General features: G+C 39.5%; 1 pseudogene; it reads right to left on the reverse strand.

The window, feature by feature from the left end:
* Window positions 1-7,540: 7,540 nt before the first annotated feature.
* LOC103015389 (Y-box-binding protein 1-like) lies at window positions 7,541-9,853 on the reverse strand (annotated as a pseudogene).
* Window positions 9,854-24,347: the final 14,494 nt, after the last annotated feature.

A 24,347-nucleotide genomic window follows, 5' to 3' on the forward strand; every position in this document is an offset into this window, starting at 1 on the left:
CCTACCTCCCTTTTAGCAAAGCTCTGGTCCTTACCTTGCATTGAGGATTATATGATTCTTTCTTACTCCTCTGGGAGGGCCTGGTGACATGATAGAAACACTTCATACTTTTTTTTTTTTGGCCGTGCCATGTGGCTTGCAGGATCTTAGTTCCCAGACCAGGAATCAAACTTGGGCCCCCTGCAGTGGAAGCGCAGAGTCCTAACCACTGGCCTGCCAGGGAATTCCTGAGTTTCAGTTTTATTTGGGGACTTATTAAGGACTATAGCCCAGGAGACAGCCTCTCAGGTAGCTGTGAGGAACTGCTCTGAAGAGGTAAGGGGGGAGGTCAGTACATCTGATTTTGGAGAAGGGGGCGGGTATGTGCAATCAAGCACACGTCTTGGTGGAGGGCTCCTGCTAGTCATGAGGCACAGATATCTCAGTTAATGCTTTTGGTGCTTTTCCAAGTATGGGAAGATACAAGCAATTGGGTTCACAAAATTTTCTCCTGAAAATATCTAATCATCTGAGGGTGTTCTGCCAGTTTTCCCAGAGCACAGACTGCCTCATTCCTGAGCTCCACCCTGAAATCCTTTTGCGTTGTGTTGAAGGTCAGGGACTGCAGTGGCTAATGACTCAATCCTTGTAGAGCTGGATGGCAAGCAAGAATTTTTATTTGGCACTTTTAATATCTGATTCTCAGTCATAATGGATGCCAGCCTCGACAAAATTCTTTTGACTCAGAGTCTCTCTGATAGGAGGGGGTGAGGGATTGGGGGAGGAGAGTGATTCACTATTCCCTCCCATCTATATCAGCATACCTAAACCACAACTATTATCTTGTCCCTTAAAGCAGCTTTGCCTCCCAACTTTACCTTCCCTGTAGAAGGCACTTTGTTCTATTAATTAGTCGGTCTTTACTTCCATTTTCCTTTTTCCTTAAAAACAAAACCAAAAATAGAGACCTGGAAAAAAACCTAAACAACCACAACAGATCGATCCTTTTATTAAAATACTTCTCATAACCTTGTCTCATAAAATACTGCGGAGGGACTTCCCCGGCGGTCCAGTGGTTAAGACTTCGTGCTCCCAAGGCAGGGGGCACGGGTTCAATCCCTGGTCAGGGAACTAAGATCCCACATGCCACAAGGCGTGGCCAAAAAATTAAAAAATAAATAAATAAAATATAAATTACTTAAAAAAATACTTCTCATAGTCCTGTCTCATAAAATACTGCGGAAATATTCTCCTTCTATTTCCACAGGTACTTCCTAATCCAGATCTTCAGCACTTCCCTCTGAAGAATTACCTCCTCTAACCCTCCTACCCCCATTTTCTCACTTCCAGGCTACCCCTTCACCACCACCTTTATGTTCTATTCCATCCTACAAACTATTTGTTAAATATCACTTGCATCAGGTCCCTTGTCTATCCCAAATCTTTCATTGGCTCTCAGATTGCTAGTACATGCAGTAATATTTCCCCTAATGCCTGAGGACTCATCCTTACCAAATAGACTTACTCTCCCTGTCTGCTGCAGGCTTTTTTTTTTTTTTTTCCCTGCTGCAGTTTGGCCAGGCTACCTCCTGGCCCCATAATCACTTCCATCACTGTACTTCCTCATGTCCTAGAGCCCTCCTTTCCTCCCTGACTGCTCCAGCTTCTATGGGTCTTCATCTTCGCTGGAAGGCTGCAATACTTTTAGTATTCTGCCCACAGTCTAACATGGAACATTGTTTGCTGCTTTTTAGTAATGTGTATTAGCTTTGTCACTCCAACTAAATAGTCAGAGAGGAGGTCAGGGCTTTTATGCACCTTCTATAACGCCACAGCTCTGGGCACAGCCTGAGCATACTGCAGGTTCTCATTAAACTTTCTACTTGCATGTGAGTCACCTGTGACCTTTCCTTTCTCCATAATAGCACAGCACATTGTTTATACCTTGATTATACCACTTACCAGAGTTCACCTTTTATCAAAGGTAGAGCCCATACCTGTTTCTTTGGCTGCACTGGGAGTTCCTCAGGCATAGAGACCATATTGTGTTCATTTTGCACTGTTCACAGCATTTAGTAGAGTGCTATAGTAAGAAGAAGCTCAAAAACTTTTTTCCCCAGCCTAAATACTTTTATAGAACTGAGGGAAACAATTCATATATTTGGAAGACAGATCCATTGACAAGATAATGGTAAATTAAAAAAAGAGATTTCTATAACAAATTAACTCTTCCATTTATAATAAAACATTTTTTTTTTAAAGGGAATTTTTTTTTAAAATTAATTAATTAATTAATTTATTTATGGCTGTGTTGGGTCTTCGTTTCTGTGTAAGGGCTTTCTCCAGTTGCGGCAAGCGGGGGCCACTCTTCATCGCGGTGCGCGGGCCCCCCACCATCGCGGCCTCTCCCGTTGCGGAGCACAGGCTCCAGACGCACAGGCTCAGCAACTGTGGCTCACGGGCCCAGTCGCTCCGCGGCACGTGGGACCCTCCCAGACCAGGGCCCGAACCCGTGTCCCCTGCACCGGCAGGCAGACTCTCAACCACTGCGCCACCAGGGAAGCCCTATAATAAAACATTTTTAATTGAAGTTTTAAAAATTTATTTATTTTAAAATTTTAGGTACAAAGAACTAGTGTTTCTCTCAGCAGATAGATGTTTTGGATAATCCATTCAAGGAAAATCATTTAGTCCAACTTGATGAGTCCTGTATCCGTCTTTTTTAATAAATTTATTTATTTATTTATTTATTTATTTGTGGCTGTGTTGGGTCTTCATTTCTGTGCGAGGGCTTTCTCTAGTTGCAGCGAGCGGGGGACACTCATCGCGGTGCGCGGGCCTCACACTATCGCGGCCTCTCTTGTTGCGGAGCACAGGCTCCAGACGCGCAGGCTCAGCAGCTGTGGCTCACGGGCCCAGTTGCTCCGCGGCATGTGGGATCTTCCCAGACCAGGGCTCAAACCCGTGTGCCCTGCATTGGCAGGCAGATTCTCAACCACTGTGCCACCAGGGAAGCCCCTGTATCCTTCTTTTAGTGTTGTAAAGACTGGCTGCATTTATTGAGGCCATATTTACAGATCAGACCATTCTGGTTTGAGCAGATTTGGAAAAAGTGGGAAACATAGCTGAATTTTTGAAGGTGGTTCCAATAGAGCTGCTGGTGATCCATCTTGCTTTCAGGGGAGCAGTGAGTCAAAAACAATTGGTTTTTTGGTTTGTTTGTTTAATTTAATCAAATTCTTTAAGATCCTGCTCTGGATCTTTCTCCAGGATATAACAACAACAACAACAACAATAATAATAATAGCAGCTAATGCCTACCTAACATTTCTATATCCCTTACTCTATGCCATGCACTGTTCTAAGTGTTTTTGCTCATTTAATGTTTACAACAACCTTATGAGCAGGACTGGGACTAGGGGTGGGGCAAGGGAGGCATCTGGGGAACAAAATTTAAGAGACACTGACTCAGGGACACACAAGTGCACTTCCGCACCCTAGGTGCTTCTCTTGCTTCACCCTGGTCCTGGCCATGCTTATCAAGAAGGTACTAGTATATACCCCTTTTTCAGACGAGTAAACTGAGGCACCGAGAGATTAAGTAACTTGACTAAGGTCACACAAGTAGTGGCAGAACTGGGATTTGAATCCTAGAAGTCAGGCCTCAGAATTTGCTCTTAACCAGTCCCCTACACTGTCTTTTTTTTTTTTTTTAATTTATTTTTTATTGAAGTATAGTTGAATTACAATGTTGTGTTAATTACTGCTGTACAGCAAAGTGACTCAGTTATAAATATATATACATTCTTTTTCATATCCTTTTCCATTATGGTTTATCATAGGATATTGAATATAGTTCCTTGTGCTAGACAGTAGGACCTTGTTGCTTATCCATTCTATATTTACCAGTTTGCATCTGCTAATCTCAAACTCCCAATTCAACTCCCTCCCACCCCTCTCCCCCTCGGCAACCACAAGTCTATTCTCCATGTTCCCGATTCTGTTTCTGTTTCATAGATAGGTTCATTTGTGCCATATTTTATTTTATTTTTTATTTTTTATTTTTTTTTAAATAAAGAAGCTTATTTATATTTGGCTGTGTTGGGTCTTCGTTTCTGTGCGAGGGCTTTCTCCAGTTGCGGTGAGCGGGGGCCACTCTTCATCGCGGTGCACGGGCCTCTCACTGTCGCGGCCTATCTTGTTGTGGAGCACAAGCTCCAGACGCACAGGCTCAGTAGTTGTGGCTCACGGGCCCAGCCGCTCCGCGGCATGTGGGATCTTCCCAGACCAGGGCTCGAACCCGTGTCCCCTGCATTGGCAGGCAGACTCCCAACCACTGCGCCACCAAGGAAGCCCTGTGCCATATTTTAGATTCCACATATAAGTGATATCATATGGTATTTGTCTTTCTGACTTACTTCACTTAGTATGATAATCTCTAGTTGCATCCATGTTGCTGCAAATGGCATTATTTTGTTCTTTTTTATGGCTGAGTAGTATTCTGTTGTATATATGTACCACATCTTCTTTATCCATTCATCTGTTGATGGACATTTAGGTTGTTTCCATGTCTTGGCTATTGTGAATAGTTGCTATGAACACAGGAGTGCATGTATCTTTTTGAATTATAGTTTTGTCTGGATATATGTCCAGGAGTGGGATTGCTGGATCATATGGTAATTCTATTATTAGTTTTCTGAGGAACCCCTATACTGTTTTCCACAGTGGCTGCACCCACTTACATTTCCACCAAAAGTGTAAGAGAGTCCCCTTTCTCCACACCCTCTCCAGCATTTGTTATTTGTAGACTTTTAATGCTGGCCATTCTGACCAGTGTTAGGTGGTACCTCATTGTAGTTTTGATTTGCATTTCTCTAATAATTAGTGATGTTGAGCATCTTTTCATGTGCTTCTTGGTCATCTGTATGTCTTCTTTGGAGAAATGTCTATTTAGATCTTCTGCCCATTTTTTGGACTGGGTTGTTTTTTTGATATTGAGCTGCATGAGCAGTTTGTAAATTTTGGAAATTAATCCCTTGTTGGTTGCTTCATTTGCAAATATTTTCTCCCATTCTGAGGGTTGTCTTTTCATTTTGTTTATGGTTTCCTTTGCTGGAACACAGTATATTGTTTTAAAAATGAAATTTATTGAAGTATAATTTACAAACAATAAAATGCAGCCGTTTTCTTTTTTTATTGAGGTATAAGTGACATACAATATTATGGTAGTTTTAGGTGTACAACATAATGATTTGACATTTGTGTACATTGCAAAATGTTCACCACAATAAGTCTAGTTAACACCTGTCACCATACAGAGTTACAGATTTTTTTCCTGTGATAAGAATTTTTAAGATTTACTCTTTTAGCAACTTTCAAATATGGAAACAGTATTATTAAGTATAGTCACCATGTTGTACATTACATCCCATGACTTATTTATTTTATAACCGGAAGTTGTACTTTTGACCCTCTTCATGCATTTTGCCCACCCTCCACCTCTGGCAGCCACCAATGTGTTCTCCATCCTCATGAAATGATCTTTTTTTCCCCTGGTAATATGCTTGCCCTGAAATATAGTTTTCTGATATTGATTAACCACATCAGCTTTTAAAACTTTTAATTATTTGGGACCCCTTCAAACAGGTACTTGCAGTTTGTTGATGAAGATTCTGATACTAGTTCTGATGTGTGTGTGTGTTTTTCCCACATCACCAAGCAATTCTAGGATGCCAGCTGGGTGTCCTATAGTTCAACTCAATTCTGACACTCTCTACCAGGTATAGCATCAGATTCCACAGGTTGAGGGCTCAGTCCCATAAGACTGCCTCCACTTCAGATGCCAATTGCAAGTCCAGGTTGTTACCTATACTTCTGACTGACTGGCTATAAATCAGGTTCCCAGATGCCCTCCTTGGGTTTGATTAGTTTGCTAGAGTGGCTCACAGGACTCAGGAAACCAGTTTACTCACTAGATTATAGGTTTACTATAAAAAGATATTACTTAGGAGCAGCCAGTTGGAAGAGATGCATACAGTGAGGTATGGGGAAAGGGTGTGGAGCTTTCATGCCCTCTCCAGGGCTCCACTCTCCCCAAATCTCCATGTGTTTACCAACTTGGAAGCTCTCTGAACCCTGTCCTTTTGGGTTTTTATGGAGGTTTCATTACATAGGCATGTTTCATTGGCCATTGGCAGTGATTCAACCTTCAGCTGCTCTCCCCTCCCTGGAGGTCAGGGGGGTGGCACTGAAAGTTCCAATCCTTTAATCACATGGTTGGCTCCCCTGGAAACCAGACCCCATCTTTAGGTACTTTCCAAAGGTCATCTCATTAACATGATGAAAGACATCTTTATGACTCTCATCACTTAGGATATTCCAAGGGTTTTAGGAGCTATGAGCCAGAAAAGGGGATGAAGACCAAATATGAATTTACTATAAATCACAATATCACAATTGACTTTAAAAAATCAAGTTACAAAATTTTATTACAAATTAAAAATGACGTTCTTAAAAATCTCAGCTTGACCAGATATGAAACAATTAAAAAACCCTTAAAAGTGTATTGAGAAAACTGGGTTTAAAAAAAACCACATTTGTCAGTACGTAAAATATATGTCTTGTTGACCTGAAACAAATAGACTACCAGATATTTCTCCAGCAAAGATGGGTTTATTTGAGATCAGCAGAAAATTGCAATTTGGGGTCTGTAATAATGGCATCCATGTGCAAGTCTCCACAAGGTAATGGAAGGAGGTTCTTTTTTTGGCCACAGTGCACGGTTTGTGGGATCTTAGTTTCCCAACCAGGGATCACACCTGGGACCCCAGAAGTGGAAGCGAGGAGTCCTAACCACTGGACCACAAGGGAATTCCCAGGAAAATGTTTTTTAGAGAGGAAAAGGAAGTTGGGAGGGTCCTAGGAAAGAAGAGTTTTTCTTCTTCCTGTTGGGTTCTGTTAATGTCGCAGGGCCTGAGAGCTCCCCCTTCTGGTATCCCAACTCTATTTAATTGAAGTTTCCATTTACTAATTTTACAGTCTTTAGGTAAAAATATTAAAAACCCCAAGCTGCATAGATAATGCAGATAGTTCTAATTATCTTGTCAATGGGCAAAAAACAAGCACTTAAGGTCTTCAGCGCCATCCTTTTTTACTGCTGGAATTCCATATTCATTCCTTCTTAAAATTATTTATTTATTTAATTTATTTTTGGCTGTGTTGGGTCTTCGTTGCTGCGCACTGGCTTTCTCTAAGTTGTGGCGAGTGGGGGCTACTCTTCGCTGCAGTGAGCAGGCTTCTCATTGTGGTGGCTTCTCTTGTTACAGAGCATGGGCTCTTAGGCTTCAGTAGTTGTGGCACGTGGGCTCAGTACTTGTGGCGCACGGGCAAAGTTGCTCTGCGGCATGTGGGATCTTCCCAGACCAGGGCTCGAACCCATGTCCCCTGCATTGGCAGGTGGATTCTTAACCCCTACACCACCAGGGAAGTCCCATATTCATTTCTTCTTGTTGGATGGCTAAACAGGATGATGATCGAGGTGGTAAACCAACCTCTACTCAGGTTAGCCCTGCTCAGCTTTAGGAACAGATGAATTTTCAGCTGCTGGAGCACCTGCTTTTGTCTCTGTGCCATGTTGTGGTTTAGGGTTTTCTGGGAATCTTCAGAGGTGACTGAAGTTGTGGTAGTACCAACCTTGAGGTGGCTGCTGACCTTGATCTCATCTCCTTGATTTTCCTTCTCCTTTTTGTTGCTGTCTTCTCTATGCTGTCTTTGGTGAGGAGGGCCCCTAAGGAATCATGATCTACAACCCCAATACATATTCTGTCTCACTGGTGTTAAAAAACAAAATTTAACTGAGTAAATTTAAAGATCAAATTGGCTTTATTCATTGATTCATGAATTGGGCAGCATCCCATCTAGCAAACAGAAAGGAGCTTTAAAGAGCTACTGAAAAGGAAAAGATTTTTCTAGACAGAAGGGGGCAGGGACAAGGAAAAAAAGTGGATTACCTAATCTTTCTATGGAAGGGGTCTGTCAGGCAGATTGCCTCATTACTGCTGACCAGGAAATTCCAGACTGACCAGTTAAGATCACATTCCTGAGGGAGACTGAAACCACAGTTTGGTTTGGTATTAAGTTTCAGTTTGGTGAGGTGGGCTTAGCACAAGTGATTCTATTTTGGGTCTGATGTCTCTTTTTTAACACTAGTCTACCTTGATCTCCTATCCCCTGGTTATCAGCACACTCCACTACTTTTTCCTGCACCAGAGGAATACTGTGGTCAATGCTCATAGGTCTCTGTGTGTAGTAGGATGAGAACTGTGGCCTGAGGTTGGGCTGGCCCTATTGGAACTGGCCTTCTGGACTACTCTCCCATCCCTCGTTCTTTTCCTTATTCTTACTGTTTTGGTAATTCTGGTAATTGGTAGAAAACTCCTACCATGTGGGTAGCATCTATAATGGTTACAGTCTGCTGCATATTTACTGCTTGCACTGGAACTCCAGTAGGGCCTGTAACGTTTGCTAATTCCATACCTTTTTCTCCTCAAAACATCAAACTCCACAGTGTCTCCATCTCCTACATTGCAAAGTTGGATACATGTTGTATCACATATTAGTACCTCATTCTTTTTTATTACTGAATAATATTCAATTTTACAGCTATTCTACACTTTGTTTATCTATTTGTCAGTTGGTAGACATTTTGGTTGTTTCCACTTTGGGGCTTTTATGAATAACACTGCAATTAATATGCATATACAACTTTTTATGTGAATATACATTTTCAATTTTCTTGGGTATAGGAGTAGATTTGCTGGGTTATGATAGCTCTGTGCTCAGCATTTTGAGAAACTGCCAAATTGTTTTGCTAAGTACCTTACCATTTTACATTCCTGCAAGTAATGTAAGTTTCTCTAATTCCAGTTTCTCCACACCCTTTCTGACACTTGTCACTGTCTGTCTTTTTGATTTTAGTCATCCTAGTGGATGTGAAGTGGTATCTCATTGTGATTTTCATTTCCCTGAAAGGTTAATTATGTTGAAATTTTTTTTTCATGTGCTTATTGGACATATGTAAATCTTCTTTGGAGAAATGTCTAGTCAAATCCTTTGTCCATTTTTAAGCTGGGTTGTCTTTTTATTGTTGAATTGTAAGAGTTCTTTATATATTCTGGATACAAGTTATACCATTTATATTTAATATGATTATTGATGGGGTCTGGTTGAAATCCACCATTTTGCTATTTATTTCCTATTCTCATTTTTCCTATTTTCTTTTTCTTTTTTCGAGGGGATTGAGTTTTTAAAAAATATTTTATTCCATCTCCACTGTTACCTAATTAGCTATACCTCTTTATTTGTAGCTGTTTCTCTAGCATTTATAGTATACATCTTTAATGTAGCACACCATCAAATAAAATACCACTGACTACATAATATAAGAATCTTTCAAACTTACATTTTCCTCCTCCCAGCCTTTTTGTTATTATTTTCATATATTTTACTCCTGCGTGTTACAAACTCCACAATGCATCATTATTATTTTTGCTCTGAGTAGTCAAAATTCTTTTAAGGAGATTTAAAAGCTAGCTGGTTACAAAACATCTTGATACTCTTTGCCTTGAGGTAGGCAATCTGTGAAATGCTCTGGACATTTTTTTGGCTCTGAACTTTTACTCAAGCAGTAGAAAAAATGAAGAGGTGTTGAGTCAGATACTTCTGGAAACTAAGTTCCAGGCTGCTTATTGGGCTTTTGGGAGCCCATGGATTGATATCAATTACTTAGTATTCATGGGTGAGCTTTCACCTGTCAGTGAACTTTTTGAATCCCTGGTGTGTATTGCAAATTACCAAAGGTTTGGAACTCTTCCATATCTGGAGTCTCCTGGCTTTATTGTCCACTTATTAAATTGCTAAGTGAATGGGACTAATAACAGGAAATTCATTGGAATGGAAAACTTTTAATAATACCCCTGAGTATTCATTGATGGCAAGTTCAGTTATAGTCATGCAATGATCACTTCAAAATCCTATGTCAGATAGATAAAAATCACAAAGCTTTCAAGCCTGAAGTCCACCTTGTGCAGAATTTTGTGCTCTGTGATTTTACATCCTAGGCTTCTGTAACAGGGTATAAGAGGAGAAATGAATCATTAGAGGAGGTACAGAAATAGATGGTAAGTGTTTGATGTCAGTGGAAAATCTATATTAAACAAGCAAGATAGGTCTATAAACAAATGTTACTGATTAAGCATTGAAGAATATTGCTTTGGCCTTTATAAGACAGTCAGAGTTTAATAGCGCTCCTGGGTTGATTGATTTGATATAATGACACAGAGTTTTCCTATCCTCTTTCTGCCTCATCTTTATAAGGTGATAATGGTTACTGTTACTTATTTAAGGTGGATGTTGAGGGAAGGAGAGAGGAGATAATAAGATCTTCAAGAGAAGTTTATCTCCTGAGAGTGATAAATGAACAGTGGTCTTCGTGTGTATCTAAACTTTCCTAAACCTAAACCACATTTTCACCTCTAAAACCATTGCAAGGAAGGTAATTGTATTAGTTAGGATTCTCCAAAGAAACATAACCAATAGGATCTCTCTCTATATATATCTATTTATCATCTATCGATCTTTCGATTGAAATAAATTTTATATATCTATCTATCTCTATCTCTATATATGGAGAGAGAGAGAGAGAGAGAGAGAGAGAGAGAAAAGAGGGAGAGATTGATTTATTTTAAGGAATTGGCTCATGAGATTGCGGGCCTGACAAATCTGAAGTCTGCAGGACAGGTCAGGCAGGCTGGAAATTCTGGCAGGAGTAAGCCTTTCAGTCTTGAGTCTAAAGACAGTCTGGAGGCCAAATTCCTTCTTCTGGGGATCTTAATCTTTTCTTTTAAGACTTTGACTGATTGTATTAGGCCTACTCACATTATAAAGGGTAATCTGCTTTACTCAAAGACTACTGATTTAAATGTTAATCACATCTAAAAACACCATCACAGCAACAGCTAGATTGTATTTGAAGGCACAACTGGGTATTATGGCCTAGCCAAGTTGAGACAAAAAATTAACCATCACAATAATTAAAGGGGAAGGGACTTCCCTGGTGGCGCAGTGGTTAAGAGTCCTCCTGCCAATGCAGGGGAAATGGGTTCGAGCCCTGGTCCAGGAAGATCCCACATGCCATGGAACAACTAAGCCTGTGTGCCACAACTACTGAGCCCGTGTGCCTAGAGCCCGTGCTCCACAACAGGAGAAGCCACTGCAGTGAGAGGCCCGCCCACTGCAACGAAGAGTAGCCCCTGCTCTCTGCAACTAGAGAAAGCCCACGCACAGCAACGAAGACCCAACGCAGCCAAAAATAAACAAATAAATAAATAATTTTTAAAAAATGATCAAAGGGGTAAAATTATTACCTACTTTCCAGATAACAAATATAAAAGTCAAGTGACTTGCCCAAGTGTACCAGAGATATGATAGATGAGTTGGTTAAAGGAGTAAAAAGAAGCAGAATCCAAATGTTTGGATATATTAACTCACAAAATAAGTCTTCACTTAATAATATTTTTAATTCAGCAGGACAATAGCAGAACCTAAGACTAACTGGATTTGATTTGACACAACTCCTTAAAAACTTTTATATTTAAAAACCCGGCTGGGCTGTAAATGCCACCTGCCCTCAAGAAAGATCCTCGGGAGGATTAACCAAGATGGCGGAGTAGAAGGACGTGCTCTCACTCCCTCTTGTGAGAGCACCAGAATCACAACTGGCTGCTGGACAATCATTGACAGGAAGACCCTGGACTTCACCAAGGAGGATACCCCACGTCCAAGGACAGAGGAGAAGCCACAGTGAGACTGTAGGAGGGGTGCAATCAGAGTAAAATCAAATCCCATAACTGCTGGGTGGGTGACTCACAGACTGGCGAACACTTATACCACAGAAGTCCACCCACTGGAGTGAAGGTTCTGAGCCCCACGTCAGGCTTCCCAACCTGGGGGTCTGGCAACGGGAGGAGGAATTCCTAGAGAATCAGACTTTGAAGCCTAGTGGGAATTGATTGCAGGACTTCGACAGGACTGGGGGAAACAGAGACCCCACTCTTGGAGGGCACACACAAAGTAGTGTGCGCATCGGGACCCAGGAGAAGGAGTAGTGACCCTGGGGGAGACTGAACCAGACCTACCTGCTGGTGTTGGGGGGTCTCCTGCAGAGGTGGGGGGTGGCTCTGTTTCACCGTGGGGACAAAGACACTGGCAGTGGAGGTTCTGGGAAGTGCTCCTTGGCGTGAGCCCTCCCAGAGTCTGCCATTAACCCCACCAAAGAGCCCAGGTAGGCTCCAGTGTTGGGTTGCCTCAGGCAAAACAACCAACAGGGAGGGAACCCAGCCCCACCCTTCAACAGTCAAGTGGATTAAAAGTTTTACTGAGCTCTGACCGCCACAGCAACAGTCAGCTCTACCCACCACCAGAGCCTCCCATCAAGCCTCTTAGATAGCCTCAACCACCAGAGGGCAGACAGCAGAAGCAAGAAAAACTACAATCCTGCAGCCTGTGGACCAAAACCCACAGTTACAGAAAGATAGACAAGATGAAAAGGCAGAGGGCTATGTACCAGATGAAGGAACAAGAAAAAACCCCAGAAAAACAACTAAATGAAGTGGAGATAGGCAACCCTCCAGAAAAAGAATTCAGAATAATGATAGTGAAGATGATCCAGGACCTCGGAATAAGAATGGAGGCAAAGATTGAGAAGATGCAAGAAATGATTAACAAAGACCTAGAAGAATTAAAGAACAAAGAAACAGAGATGACCAATACAATAACTGAAATGAAAACTACACTAGAAGGAATCAATAGCAGAATAACTGAGGCAGAAGAACGGATAAGTGACCTGGAAGACAGAATGGTGGAATTCACTGCTGCGGAACAGACTAAAGAAAAAAGAATGAAAAGAAATGAAGACAGCCTAAGAGACCTCTGGGACAACATTAAACGCAACAACATTCGCATTATAGGGGTCCCAGAAGGTGAAGAGACAGAGAAAGGGCCAGAGAAAATATTTGAAGAGATTATAGTCGAAAACTTCCCTAACATGGGAAAGGAAATAGCCACCCAAGTCCAGGAAGCGCAGAGAGTCCCATACAGGATAAACCCAAGGAGAAACACGCCGAGACACATAGTAATCAAAGTGGCAAAAATTAAAGACAAAGAAAAATTATTGAAAGCAGCAAGGGAAAAACGACAAATAACATACAAGGGAACTCCCATAAGGTTAACAGCTGATTTCTCAGCAGAAACTCTGCAAGCCAGAAGGGAGTGGCATGATATACTTAAAGTGATGAAAGGGAAGAACCTACAACCAAGATTACTCTACCCGGCAAGGATCTCATTTAGATTTGATGGAGAAATCAAAAGCTTTACAGACAAGCAAAAGCTAAGAGAATTCAGCACCACCAAACCAGCTCTCCAACAAATGCTAAAGGAACTTCTCTAAGTGGGAAACACAAGAGAAGAAAAGGACCTACAAAAACAAACCCAAAACAATTAAGAAAATGGTCATAGGAACATACATATCGATAATTACCTTAAACGTGAATAGATTAAATGCCCCAACCAAAAGACATAGACTGGCTGAATGGATACAAAAACAAGACCCATCTATATGCTGTCTACAAGAGACCCACTTTAGACCTAGGGACACATACAGACTGAAAGTGAGGGGATGGAAAAAGATATTCCATGCAAATGGAAATCAAAAGAAAGCTGGAGTAGCTATACTCATATCAGATAAAATAGACTTTAAAATAAAGAATGTTACAAGAGACAAGGAAGGACATTACATAATGATCAAGGGATCAATCCAAGAAGAAGATATAACAATTATAAATGTATATGCACCCAACATAGGAGCACCACAATACATAAGGCAACTGCTAACAACTATAAAAGAGGAAATCGACAGTAACACAATAATAGTGGGGGTTTCATCAAACCTCACTTACACCAATGGACAGATCATCCAAAATGAAAATAAATAAGGAAACAGAAGCTTTAAATGACACAATAGACCAGATAGATTTAATTGATATATATAGGACATTCCATCCAAAAACAGCAGATTACACGTTCTTCTCAAGTGCGCATGGAACATTCTCCAGGATAGATCACATCTTGGGTCACAAATCAAGCCTCAGTAAATTTAAGAAAATTGAAATCATATCAAGCATCTTTTCTGACCACAATGCTATGAGATTAGAAATGAATTACAGGGAAAAAAACGTAAAACAGACAAACACATGGAGGCTAAACAATACGTTACTAAATAACCAAGAGATCACTGAAGAAATCAAAGAGGAAATAAAAAAATACCTAGAGACAAATGACAATGAAAACACGACGACCCAAAACCTATGGGATGCAGCAAAAGCAGTTCTAAGAGGGAAGTTTATAGCTATACAAGCCTACCTAAAGAAACAAGAAAAATCTCAAGTAAACAATCTAACCTTACACCTAAAGAAACTAGAGAAAGAAGAACAAACAAAACCCAAAGTTAGCAGAAGGAAAGAAATCATAAAGATCAGAGCAGAAATAAATGAAATAGAAACAAAGAAAACAATAGCAAAGATCAATAAAACTAAAAGTTGATTCTTTGAGAAGGTAAACAAAATTGATAAGCCATTAGCGAGACTCATCAAGAAAATGAGGGAGAGGACTCAAATCAATAAAATCAGAAATGAAAAAGGAGAAGTTACAACAGACACTGCAGAAATACAAAGCATCCTAAGAGACTATTACAAGCAACTTTATGCCAATAAAATGGACAACCTGGAAGAAATGGACAAATTTTTAGAAAGGTATAACCTTCCAAGACTGAACCAGGAAGAAACAGAAAATACGAACAGACCAATCACAAGTAATGAAATTGAAACTGTGATTAAAAATCTTCCAACAAACAAAAGTCCAGGACCAGATGGCTTCACAGGTGAATTCTATCAAACATTTAGAGAAGAGCTAACACCTATCCTTCTCAAACTCTTCCAAAAAATTGCAGAGGAAGGAACTCTCCCAAACTCATTCTATGAGGCCACCATCACCCTGATACCAAAACCAGACAAAGACACTACAAAAAAAGAAAATTACAGACCAATATCACTGATGAATATAGATGCAAAAATCCTCAACAAAATACTAGCAAACAGAATCCAACAACACATTAAAAGGATCATACACCACGATCAAGTGGGATTTATCCCAGGGATGCAAGGATTCTTCAATATACGCAAATCAATCAATGTGATACACCATATTAACAAATTGAAGAATAAAAACCATATGATCATCTCAATAGATGCAGAAAAAGCTTTTGACAAAATTCAACACCCATTTCTGATAAAAACTCTTCAGAAAGTGGGCATAGAGGGAACCTACCTCAACATAATAAAGGCCATATATGACAAACCCACAGCAAACATCATTCTCAATGGTGAAAAACTGAAAGCATTTCCTCTAAGATCAGGAACGAGACAAGGATGTCCACTCTCACCACTATTATTCAACATAGTTCTGGAAGTCCTAGCCACGGCAATCAGAGAAGAAAAAGAAATAAAAGGAATACAAATTGGAAAAGAAGAAGTAAAACTGTCACTGTTTGCGGATGACATGATATTATACCTAGAGAATCCTAAAACTGCCACCAGAAAACTGCTAGAGCTAATTAATGAATATGGTAAAGTTGCAGGATACAAAATTAATGCACAGAAATCTCTTGCATTCCTATACACTAATGATGAAAAATCTGAAAGAGAAATTATGGAAACACTCCCATTTACCATTGCAACAAAAAGAATAAAATACCTAGGAATAAACCTACCTAGGGAGACAAAAGACCTGTATGCAGAAAACTATAAGACACTGATGAAAGAAATTAAAGATGATACCAACAGATGGAGAGATATACCATGTTCTTGGATTGGAAGAATCAACATTGTGAAAATGAGTATACTACCCAAAGCAATCTACAGATTCAATGCAATCCCTATCAAATTACCAATGGCATTTTTTACGGAGCTAGAACAAATCATCTTAAAATTTGTATGGAGACACAAAAGACCCCGAATAGCCAAAGCAGTCTTGAGGCAAAAAAATGGAGCTGGAGGAATCAGACTCCCTGACTTCAGACTATACTACAAAGCTACAGTAATCAAGACAATATGGTACTGGCACAAAAACAGAAACATAGATCAATGGAACAAGATAGAAAGCCCAGAGATTAACCCACGCACCTATGGTCAACTAATCTATGACAAAGGAGGCAAAGATATACAATGGAGAAAAGACAATCTCTTCAATAAATGGTGCTGGGAAAACTGGACAGCTGCATGTAAAAGAATGAAATTAGAATACTCCCTAACACCATACAGAAAAATAAACTCAAAATGGATTAGAGACCTAAATATAAGACTGGACACTATAAAACTCTTAGAGGAAAACATAGGAAGAACACTCTTTGACATAAATCACAGCAAGATCTTTTTTGATCCACCTCCTAGAGTAATGGAAATAAAAACAAAAATAAACAAGTGGGACCTAATGAAACTTCAAAGCTTTTGCACAGCAAAGGAAACCATAAACAAGACGAAAAGACAACCCTCAGAATGGGAGAAAATATTTGCAAACGAATCAACGGACAAAGGATTAATCTCCAAAATATATAAACAGCTCATTCAGCTCAATATTAAAGAAACAAACACCCCAATCCAAAAATGGGCAGAAGACCTAAATAGACATTTCTCCAAAGAAGACATACAGACGGCCACGAAGCACATGAAAAGATGCTCAACATCACTAATTATTAGAGAAATGCAAATCAAAACTACAATGAGGTATCACCTCACTCCTGTTAGAATGGGCATCATCAGAAAATCTACAAACAACAAATGCTGGAGAGGGTGTGGAGAAAAGGGAACCCTCTTGCACTGTTGGTGGGAATGTAAATTGATACAGCCACTATGGAGAACAATATGGAGGTTCCTTAAAAAACTACAAATAGAATTACCATATGACCCAGTAATCCCACTATTGGGCATATACCCAGAGAAAACCGTAATTCAAAAAGACACATGCACCCGAATGTTCATTGCAGCACTATTTACAATAGCCAGGTCATGGAAGCAACCTAAATGCCCATCAACAGACGAATGGATAAAGAAGTTGTGGTACATATATACAATGGAATATTACTCAGCCATAAAAAGGAACGAAATTGAGTCATTTGTTGAGACGTGGATGGATCTAGAGACTGTCATACAGAGTGAAGTAAGTCAGAAAGAGAAAAACAAATATCGTAAATTAATGCATGTATGTGGAACCTAGAAAAATGGTACAGATGAGCCGGTTTGCAGGGCAGAAGTTGAGACACAAGATGTAGAGAATGGACATATGGACACCAAGGGGGGAAAACCACGGTGGGGTGGGGATGGTGGTGTGCTGAATTGGGCGATTGGGATTGACGTATACACTGATGTGTATAAAATTGATGCCTAATAAGAACCTGCAGTATAAAAAAACAAACAAACAAAACAAAAACAACAAAAAAAACTTTTATATTTTTTCTCCAGCTTTATTGAAGTATAATTGACAGACAAAAATTATATATATTTAAGGTGACAACGTGATGATTTGCTACACATATACATTGTGACATGATTACCAAAATCAAAACACTTTTATATTTTCTTGACACAAAATTTTAAGCTTAAAGTTAGTATCAGGTCATATCTCATAAAGTATTCAATTTATTTATATTAGCTAAAGATAGATACTTTCTTTCTATAATAAACGTTTGTTGAATGAATGAATGGCCTTTGAGTAACAGATTTTGGAATGTGTTCAAATATAGTTCTAATGGTGCCCATGGTAGTTAATGATTAAAATGGAATGGCAAGTAGGCTTAGTTTTACTTTACTTGGCGGAAGAAGGCAAAAGTATTGAAAAGGACAAATGCAAAATTTACAGAGAAGGAAAGGGATTAACAAATTCAGAGACCAATATTAAAAGGGTGAAATGATTTAAATAGAAAACCAGATACTAATGTCCAAATCAGAATGTTTTTTATTTTGTGTTTTTTAATATTTTGCTTTCTCTCTGTTTCATTTCAGAAGAAATTATGAAAGAAATAAATGAAAGAACATTATAACAATTAGCTAAGCTCCCCTTGCATAGTTGGAGAAAACTGGTAAGTTTTACCACCTCTTTATTTTCATTGCTTGCCATGTTTTTTTTGGGTATGCACATATACAATGGTACTGAGCAAGACTCAATCACTTGTTTGATATGGTGCATAAGTGTGTGGTGTTTAGAAGTTTAACAGAAGGCCTTTTAAGTTATAAGAATTATTTAACCTCTCTTCTGTCTCAGAACTCAGTATACTTTTTCAATGCGTTTGTTGCTTCCTACTAAGGCACCTACACTCCTCCCCTCCCCCCTGCCCCCTAATACACACACCCTCCAAGATTCTTCAAAATGCCTCCGATTATGACTTGTCACATTTTAGAGTTTGCCACAGTACCTGTTTCTTTTCTCTAGTTATCAAAAAAAGTCATATGATTATGGATTTGGGGATGGGGGAGGGATCAAGACAATCATTTCTCTCTGCCTTTTTGTATTTGAATCCCTAGCACAGTGCCTGCCTAGGCACTACAAGTTTATAGAATGAAAGTTGAATATGTTACAACCTTCCAAAGAAAGAATGAGTCTCTTCTACTGGCAGATGGTCATTCAGTCTTTGCTTGTTTGCCTAAGCAAGGGAGTCCTTATTACCACCAGAGAAAGCTTGTCCTTTCTGTGCGCTTACAAGTTAGTGCACAGAAGTCAGCATACAAGTTAGATGTGGGCTGTTCTGGAGAAGATATGGAAGACTACAGCTGAGGCATGATAGTTCTGCTCTCCTGGGCTTCCCTACCCAGTTTCACCCTCTGGAACAGAACTCACCATGACTATATCCCTGCAATGTGTGAGGGAGTGTTGCTGAGAGCTTCCTTGGTATGCAGAGGAGGACACCATTGGTTCTTCCCTTAAACAATCCTCACCACTAAAACATCTGAGCAGCTTCTTTCTCAGAGGTTTCTTTTCCTGTTTTGATTGGGAACCAGATAAATCATATCATGATATACTATGAAGAATCAAATGTTTAAAAACAACAATGCAATATACTGTGAAGAATAAAATCTTTAAAAAAGAAACTAAGTGCAATATACTAAAAGATTTAGGAGTTAATGTAGCTCAGCTCTCTGGAGGCAACTGCTGAGTAGTAGAAAAATCTAAGGGCAGGGTAACTGGGACAGAGTTCCAATTCTGCCATGCAAAAGCAGGGCAAGCCTCAAAACATCTCTGAACTTAGCTGCATTCCATTTTATTAGAGAAATAAAGCTGTCAAAGTTTATTGTGTCCTTATGAGCTTCTACCTGTCTCTTCTTTAGGGTTGAAGCCCCTGGCATTCAACTGACACAGGCAGTTCTCTCATACAAGATCTCTTCAAGCAAGATCGTGGCAACTCAGAATTTTACAAATTCATTTGAAGCTAAAATGATGATAGTCTACTAGGATGGAACTCAGGTTCCTCTTGGCAAAAGGAGCATTCTCTAAGTGTGTCTTTGCCAAGACTTGAGCCTATAGTGCTGAACTAGAGATCAGGAGGAAACAGAGAAGAGGCAGAGAAAGATAGGGTTTGGAGTATCTCTGAGCAAACAGCAAAATAACTGCGCTGAAACTGGGGACTCAGGAGGTAAAGGAGACTCTGCTGCTTACGATGTTTGATCCCCGACAATTCACTATATACCTGAGAGGAGTGATTTGAAAAATGGGAAAGTTCTTACTGTCTATATTGCAGAGCTGGTGTGGGAATTGCAGAGCTCTTGGGAGAAAGGTAGAAGGACAGGCAAAGGGTAGGAAGGGACAGATTTTCATTTTCTTTTAGCCTTTTATGAAGAATATCAATATACACAATACACACCAATATAACAATACTGATGTCCAGTGAGAATTCTGGTCCTTTTAGTTCAATTGCCCCTTTGTAGATAAGACTTTTACTGTTTTCCTTAAAAATCTTAGCAATTATTTTATTTATTTTTTTTTAAAGATTTTTTTGGATGCGGATCATTTTTGAAGTCTTTATTGAATTTGTTACAATATTCCTGCTGTTTTATGTTTTGGTTTTTTGGCCTCAAGGCATGTGGGATCTTAGATTCCTGACCAGGGATCAAACCCGCACACCCTGTATTGGAAGCCGAAGTCTTAACCACTGGACCGCCAGGGAAGTCCCTGAGCAATTATTTTAATGTACAGATCAACTTCCCCCCAAATTTTGAGACTTTTCATGTTCCTTACTTGCAGTGTTACTTTACAGATATTTTTTCAATTAATTCATGGAGTATTTGGCGAGTTTCTCCTTTGTGCCACATACTCTACTATGTAGAAAAATGAATGAGATATTTCCTTTCCTTCAAGATGTGCATAGTTGCACTTTCTTGCTCCTTAAAGGCCACTTTATGTTTTTTGGTTCAATCTCTGTTAAGCTGAGAGTGTAAGCTTAACAGAGAGTGTAGGCTTTGGAAAATTCAAATCCTACTTCAACCAACAGCTAACTGAGTAACCATGAGTAAATTAACTCAACCCTGTCAACATTTTGGAAAGCAGTTTGACAGCACTGTATTTTGAGTCATAACCTCTGAGCTAGTAAATTCATTTCTAATAATCAATTTCTAAAAAAAAATTTTTAATATTGGAGCAGTTATAATCATGCAGAAGAATTTGTTGAGCTAATATTGTTGTTCTATGTACTTTTTAAGATATTTTAGATACTTCGTTGAACAAAACATACAAAGGTTCTTGCCCTTATGGAGTTTACATTCTAGAAGCAGGTGACAGACAATAATAAACAATAGACTAATTAAATAAGTAAAATACATAGTATGTTAAAAGGTGATGAGTGCTTTCAAAAAGTAAAAAAGTAGGGGCTTCCCTGGTGGCGCAGTGGTTGGGAGTCTGCCTGCCAGTGCAGGGGACACGGGTTCGAGCCCTGGTCTGGGAGGATCCCACATGCCGCGGAGCAACTGGGCCCGTCAGGGGCCATAGCTACTGAGCCTGCGCGTCTGGAGCCTGTGCTCCGCAACGGGAGAGGCCGCGACAGTGAGAGGCCCGCGCACCGCGATGAAGAGTGGCCCCCGCTCCAACACAGCTAAAAAAAAAAAAAAAAAAAAAAAAAAAAAAAAAGTAAAAAAGTAGATCAGGGTAAAGGGGATCAGGAGTGCTGGGGATTCTGGGTGAGTTTCAGTTTTCTATAAGATCATCAGCATAAGCCTCATTGAGAAGGTAATATTTGAGCAAATACATTAGGGGGGTGAGGGATTGACTATGGGATCTGGGGGAAGAGGTTCCAAGCAGAGGAAGTAACCAGTGCAAAGGCCTTCAGGTGGGAACGTGTTTAGAGTATCTGAGGAATAGGAAGGAGGTCAATATGATTGGAGCTGAGTGAATGAAGGGGAGGGTGGTAGGAGATAGGGTTAGAGCCGTAATGGAGAGCTGTATCATTTAGGGACTTGTAGGATACTGTAAAGACTTCACTTTTACAAGATGTGAGATGGGGAGCCATTGGAAATCTTTGGTGGAATGACATGATCTGACCTAGATTTTAATAGGATTTCTCACGGTTACATTGAGAATAAATTGTACTATTATTTTTAACAGTGAGAAACTAGAAACATCTTGAATGGCCACAGAGGTGGAATGTATGCAATGAAATGTCATTCAACCATATACTTATAATACTGAGAGAAAAACAGAATGTAGAATTACATGTTTGTAATGTTAAAACTGTATAGCACAGGGAACTAATTAGAACAAATTAAAGACAACAGTAATATGATAACAGCAATTAAATTTGTTGTGGGATTATGGGTATTTTTCCCACTCCATTTTCCACTATGTGGCTTTCCTAATGAGAAGATGTATATAAATATATGACATCAAGATGGGTGTGACGTCAAAGATATAGGGTGAACCAAGAGAAGTGAAAGACCAAAAGTCTTGGTTCAATGAATTATGGTTGGAAGATATTAGAGACCTAGAGAGGCAAGCGAATGAGATGGAGACTTGGAGAGTAGAGAAAGGAAGGCATCATGGGGGCCTTGAAGGTCAGCATTTGTGTGCTGCTAATGTATATGTACTTGGAGGTTCTCAGTTCTTCAAGTCTCAAGCTCTCTGTGAAGTAGTGGTGATGACGGTGGCTGGGAGGAGTGTGAGCCAGCATCTGGTAGGCATGTCTGTACCTGGTAGTTTTTCGTGTTCTTTTTAACACTAAGTCTTGCTGGTTTCTTTGTGGGTTTCAACAACTTCTCTTTCTAATATCCCATCAAACCTTTGTTTTTCTAGGAAAGACTCTATGACAACTTATTGTTGGTGTAAGAAAGAAGTACAACCATCATGACTTCCTGGGATGAGGGAGTTTTGATGAAAGGCCTAGGCAGAATGGATGCTTTAAAAACTTTATTTCCACCAGTGAGCTCCTTGCTAAAAAACTACAAGTACTTTTAAAAGAAGAACTTGTTATTATATCAGAAAGAGTAGGCATTCTTCTCTTCTAATTTTCTTCAGTGTTCATAGTAGAATGTGGGCATCCTATTCCCATATTATCCCTATGATTAATTTCTCAACCCTCCATTTATTAAGAAACTACTCGTGGTTGCCAAGGTGGGGGGAGGGAGTGGGATGGACTGGGAGTTTGGGGTTGGTAGATGCAAACTATTACATTTAGAATGGATAAACAACAAGGTCCTACTGTATAGCACAGGGAACTATTATCTAATCTCCTGGGATAAACCATAATGGAAAATAATATTAAAAAAAAGAATGTCTCTGTGTGTATAACTGAGTCACTTTGCTGTAAGCAGAGATTGCCACATGGTAAATCAACTCTACTTCAATTAAAAATATAAAATAAAATCATAAAGAAACTAGTCTTTAGATCTATTAGTAGATTAAAAGATTAAGTCTCTGAAGTACAAATAAAAGTTTAATTCAAGGCTTAAATTTTGATACATTCAATTGTGAGTTTAAAAATGAAGCTATTTTTTTCCAAAGAATTTTTTTAAAAAGCTCTACTACTAAGTCAATAAAAGAGACACTTTAACACTAATTTTTACTTGACCTCAATGATTTGAATTCAGTATTTTCTATTTAACATCCTTAGTTTGTAAGCCCTGAGTCTTTTTTTCCACATTTGAAAGTCCCGATCTGCCAAATTATTCATGGATCAGTCCATCTGTGAGTTCACTGGATGACTCAAGGAATGAGTGAAATTTAATGTGTTTACAGCAAGATAGCACACTGCTCAGGTGTCACTAATAACTAAGAATAACAATTCTTTGTGTGTACATTTCTTCCCTCCAGGTTTATTGGCCATTCCAATGTGCCTCACTTCTCCAAATTTTTGATTATGCTTCCTAAGCCCTCCAGATTTTTTTTCTTACCTTCAGAAGATAGAAAAGAGAGAAGAAAAAATATAGAACAAAACAGATCAGCATGATGGTGGGCAAAGAATGGAAAGGCTGAAGAGAAGTAGAGAAAGATGTAATGGGAAGGTTGAAGGAGGTGCTATGTATCTTTTCAGAAGAATGAAATCTTAAAAAACCAGGAGAGTGTTAAATTTACTTCCAACTGGCAGTATATACTTGTGGTTAGCTTTGATTATATATGTTTTTGTTTTTATGGACTCTTTAGGGCAGAGCCCCTGCCTAGCATTTCTCCAGGGGCTTCTGTAGTTCTGGAGCATGGAAGTCTTAGTCACTGCTGAACTTATTACCACCTGGGTGTTGGGATCTCATTCGCTGCTGAACACAAGTTTTGGGGATGTAGTTGTAAACAAAGCAGATCTAGTTCTTACCCTCGAAGGGTTTATATTTGGAGAGGCATACAATAAACATGGACGCAAATAATTCAGATAATTTCAAGTGTTTATAAGTGCTACAAAGAAGATGGACTAGGATACTGTGTAAGTGGGCAGTGTTCTTTTAGTTATAATCGTCTGCAGGGACTCCATGAGAGGGATCATATTTGAGGTCAGACCTTAAAAATGAGAAAGAGGGAGTCCTGGGAAGTCTGCAGGAAGAATGTTCCTTGGGCACAGATCCTGCTGGGGCATTCATTAAATATTGTTTGATTAGTTACTCCTCACTTTCTTTCATCTGCTTTTTTGTCATCCTGGTTTTAGGCTGCCTAGAACATGACCTACATTTTCTCTCTTGGGGTCTTTGGGATGGTTTTTTGCAGAGAGCTCTTAGTTATAAAAAATAGAACAGACTTTT

This window comes from Balaenoptera acutorostrata, chromosome 3, assembly GCF_949987535.1.
Source record: "Balaenoptera acutorostrata chromosome 3, mBalAcu1.1, whole genome shotgun sequence".
Lineage (NCBI taxonomy): Eukaryota > Metazoa > Chordata > Mammalia > Artiodactyla > Balaenopteridae > Balaenoptera > Balaenoptera acutorostrata.